A 5061-nucleotide genomic window follows, 5' to 3' on the forward strand; every position below is an offset into this window, starting at 1 on the left:
CAGGAACACAGCTGTCCCTGCTATAAGCATTCATTCATTTCCTCACACCACAGAGCTTTTCCCCGGACCATACGTGATACGTCCGACACGGCACAAGCTTGAGCGTATGTTTAAGATAGAAGTACCAGTGAGACCGTGACATGCTGAGGTACTTTGAAGACCATCTTGATCAAGCTTGCGTCTGTTCTCTGGATGCCCTCCAACTTTAGGAATTCATGAAATCAGGCTAGCTATCTCAGGAACAAGGGCAAGCATGCATGTTTTAGAGATGAAAAAAAGAACAAAGGTTGTCTATTCCAGTTCATTGAATGGAACTCTTAACCTGCTCGTGTGTCAATGCAATGCTCACTGCTTAGTAATTCAAAAATAAACCATGGTGGTTTTCCCTTCTTGACAGTCTAGAAAATGAACAAAAATAGAACTTAAATTAATTTGGAAGAGAGAATTAAAGTACATACCAGTGCTCAGGAATAGAATTACAATCAGCTAATTAAGATGGTGCAATACCAGCTGCAAGATTCAATTCTGTTGATGGCACAACCAACATAAGGCGTGCAACGTACCTCAGATTCAGCGCTACAAAAAAACAGCTACGAATTAACAGAGATGTTCGCAAAGATCACAAGGTTTTCGCTGCCCTTGTTTGCACGCAAACCACAGAGTTATGGTGAATGAGACATGCATGGCTCCATCTGGTTGAAGGCATATGATAGCTAGGCTAGTCGACGGGTGAAGAGGCCTCCAGCTGCTTCCAGGCAGCTGCCAACCGCTGTCAGCTTCAGCTTGCCCCCAAACACCAGGTACCTCTAAACTGTTGCTGACTCCAGATTCCAGATCAGGAATGCCGCCACAAATCATAACAGCAGATTATGAATGAACAAATTAAGATGTGCAACCTAACAATTTCCCAAAAGGCAGAAAGGTGCACAGTTAGGGTTTATGGTTTAGGTCTACATCAGCTTAAAGAATTTGTTAGGCAGCAAAATTGATCAAACAACACGTTATGCAGATGCAAAGATTCCCATTCTTTTTTCTCTGGAAGACGTACAGCTACAATTCGAAAGGGACTAAACAAGCAAACAAGCAAGTCTGTTCCTATCAAACAGTCATGGCTATAGACATGTTAGTCTGTTTATATGCTGACCGTTGAATGGTTCAACACACTGATGTGGTCCCTGTCTACAATCCCCTACCACTCTTCCACCCTGTTAGCCATCACAGGAACCCTATTGCAAGTTTCCAACTCAGACTCGCTTTCAAGTTAACGCGTGCAAGCAAAAAATAAAAACAAAAATGGCAGTGGCGAGTACCTCTTCGTCTCTCCGCCTCCTGCCTCTCCTCCTCCTACTCCTACTCGCTGCCACCAGCGAGGCCACCACATTCAAAATCATCAACCAATGCTCCTACACCGTGTGGCCAGCCACTCTGCCGGGAGGTGGCGTGAAGCTCGATCCGGGGGAGACGTAGGCGCTGAACGTGCCCGCTGGTACCTCAACAGGGCGCATCTGGGCGCGCACAGGCTGCTCACTCCTTGGCAAAGGCGGGTCATGCCAAACTGGCGACTGCAGCGGCTTGCTCACCTGTACGGTCAGTGGTAGATCGCCAAACACGCTGGGCGAGTTCAGGCTTGGCCAAGGCCAAAGTGATGATGATTTCTTCGACATCTCGCTCACTGATGGCTTCAACGTGCCCATGGACTTCCTGCCGGTGTCGGTTCAGGGAAAGTCAGGGTGCAGCAAGGGGCCGCGCTGTGCAGCCAACATCACATCGCAGTGCCCAAGAGAGCTGAAGGCTCCGGGAGGGTGTAACAATCCATGTATTAGGAGCGCAGAAAGCAATTGCAGTTACACAATTAACTCGGTCTTCTTTAAGCGGTTGTGCCCAGATGCCTACAGCAATCCCAACGATTTTTCCACTTTCACTTGCCCGACGGGCACAGACTACCAGGTCATCTTTTGTCCCCTGATTAATCAAGCAATATCGCCTACAGCTGAAAGTCCCCTGCCTGCGCCCCCAGCCGATGTAACACCTCCGACCCCAGGTACTCTTCCTGCAGCTATTGGGCCAGCAAGCATGAAACTGAAATCTGCCTCTGTAAGAATAGTTGTTGCAATTCTAGCTCCTGTAGGCGGCTTCATTTTGTTCACCATCATGATCCTCAGCATCTTCTTTATATGTAAACGAAGAACACAACGACAGAATGAGATGGAAGAAGAGGAAGAGTTTGGGGAGCTACAAGGAACACCAATGAGGTTCACATTTCAACAGCTAAAAGCAGCAACCGAGCAATTCGCAGACAAGCTCGGGGAAGGAGGATTTGGGTCTGTTTTCAAGGGACAATTTGGTGATCAAAGGATTGCAGTGAAACGTTTGGATCGAACTGGTCAGGGCAAAAGTGAATTTTCGGCAGAGGTTCAGACAATTGGCTGCATTCATCATATTCATCTGGTGAGATTGATTGGTTTCTGTGCAGAGAAATCCCATAGGCTCTTGGTATATGAGTACATGCCCAAAGGATCCTTGGACAGATGGATTTATTGTCGACATGACAATGATGCCCCTCCTTTAGATTGGAGCACGCGGTGCAAGATTATAACTCACATAGCTAAGGGCCTCTCTTATCTTCATGAGGAGTGCACAAAAAGAATTGCTCATTTGGATGTCAAACCGCAAAATATTCTCTTAGATGACAACTTCGATGCTAAACTTTCTGATTTTGGACTATGCAAGCTCATCGACAGGGATATGAGCCAAGTGGTTACCAGAATGAGAGGCACACCTGGATATTTAGCTCCTGAATGGTTGACATCACAGATCACGGAAAAAGCGGATATCTACAGCTTTGGCATCGTGGTCATGGAAATCATCAGTGGAAGAAAGAACCTTGACACTTCCCGGTCAGAAGAGAGCGTCCATCTCATCACCCTATTGGAGGAAAAGGTGAAGAATGATCAGTTGGTAGATTTGATTGACAATAACAGTAACGACATGCAAGCACACAAGCAAGATGTAATTCAGATGATGATGCTTGCAATGTGGTGCTTGCAGATTGATTGCAAAAAAAGGCCTAAAATGTCAGAGGTGGTAAGAGTATTGGAAGGTACCATGAAAGCAGACCTCAACATAGAACATGAGTTTGTTGTAACAACTCCTGCAAATTTTAGTAGCACAGGAAATGTGAGCTCTTCAACTCCACCTCTAGCCTCAGATGTATCAGGCCCCAGGTGAAACGAGACAATTCTGACCTGCATAATAAGTGAGTAGTAGATTCTCATATGTAAAATAATAAGTCCATGGTCTTTTGTATCTTATTAAATTATTACAATTCTTGAGTTATGCTAACCTGCATAATATCTCAGTATTGCAAACCTTCCTCCGTCCACAACAGATGAACTCTTTTTTATTCCTTTGAGCTCCACCTGAATTGCTCTTCAGCTCCACCAGTAGCACAAATCTGATTTGAGCTATCATGGTTGAAATTACTAACAAGTTTTAAAATTCGCATTGCTCCAATAAAGCAGAGAAGTAAATGGACAGTCGAATGGACTAACTAACAAACACCGATTAGTTGGTATGTTACTGCAAGTGCCTTTATGTTCTGCAGCATTTCCACTTGTTTTTTATGACATTAGGTACGGCTTGATTTCCTCAAAAGGAGAAAAGGTGGTTCAAACCTCGCCATTACGAGAAAACTGTAAAATGCACATGCATTGATAAATTTTTGCTCCTTCTTAAACACCACAGATAACCAAAAAGTGTTGATAGTTGATGAGATGTTATTCTTGCTTCCACTGACTGTGAGAGGATTTTGCTACATTTTCAATACAACGAATTCAGATTCCTAGCTTGCAAAAATGTGAGTAGGAGGAGGAACTCAGATTTAAATTTAGCTTGCAAAGCTCATAAACTAACTGTCCTCGATCTTGTCCAGTTACTACACACATATATCATTTTCATCAATTAAGGTCACAGTGCCACACAGATACTCGATCTTGATCCATATTACCTGGGTCCCCCCCCCCCCCCCCCCCCCCCCCCCCAATGAGGTTCTTCTAAACCTAACACTATCCCAGCCCTGTAATCGTATGACCAGCGAGGGAGGCAATTCAAGGACCTGATCAGTGGTGAAGTCAATGTTGCCGCTTCAGTACTCCAGAGATATTAAGATGACTAATTTGCATTCTTTAAATATTGGCCAGAGGACCCAAGATAACAAGGCTCTGGCCATCCTTTTCTGTTGCACGGGAACCACAGAATCATCATGGTGAGTAAGATATTTTTGTCAGTAAAGACGTCCTGGTCTTGAGCAGATTCCAAGCAGCTTCTGAGCCTCTACAACAGATGAATAATTCAACCTTTAAAGTTTTCACATGTGAAGAGAAAGCTGAGAAATGCACTGTATGAAAGCAAATTGGGATTTCGAGATAATAATAAAAACCAGATGTTTAGTAGCAACAAATGCTTTTTGTACTGACAATAATCCACTATGTTTGGAAAGGCAGGAAGTTCGTTTATGCGTCTCTAAGCTCTCTTTGTTGCTTCACAGTTCATATGCAAAACTCCAGTTTTATTTGGAGCGGCCAACATGCAGACATAACAAAAAATCTTTTTTTTCATAAGAGGGCAAAAAAAGGACTTTACACATACTTCTGCAATAGTAGAACTTCTGTTTCAGAAAATGACTCGTTTTGTGGGGACTGCTGAAATTAAGAGTTTTTTTAACAAATAAAAATGCACAATGAGAGATTTGCTATACAAGGGTGACCAGAGGGCAGAGGAAGTAGTGATGTGCATCAAGTTCTTATGTCTAGAAAGATGGCTCTGCTTCCTCAAAAGATGGAAAATATGGCTTTCAACTGTTTAACTTGTCGTGCTCAGAAAATATTTAAATTCTACTCCCTCCGTCCCAAAATAAGTGTCGCTGATTTAGTACAAAATTAGTGCAACTTTGTACTACATCAATGACACTTATTTTGAGACGGATGGAGTATAATATTTTCTGAAGTTTGGAACAATATCTTTCAAGTCAGCTGTTTACGGCTGTCGCACGGTTGTGTTGGA

At 43.5% G+C, this 5061-nt stretch overlaps 1 pseudogene; it reads left to right on the forward strand.

The window, feature by feature from the left end:
* The first annotated feature begins 1010 nt into the window (after nt 1-1010).
* On the forward strand, nt 1011-4023 carry LOC125542588 (annotated as a pseudogene).
* Nucleotides 4024-5061: the final 1038 nt, after the last annotated feature.

This window comes from Triticum urartu, chromosome 3 (genome assembly GCF_003073215.2).
Source record: "Triticum urartu cultivar G1812 chromosome 3, Tu2.1, whole genome shotgun sequence".
Lineage (NCBI taxonomy): Eukaryota > Viridiplantae > Streptophyta > Magnoliopsida > Poales > Poaceae > Triticum > Triticum urartu.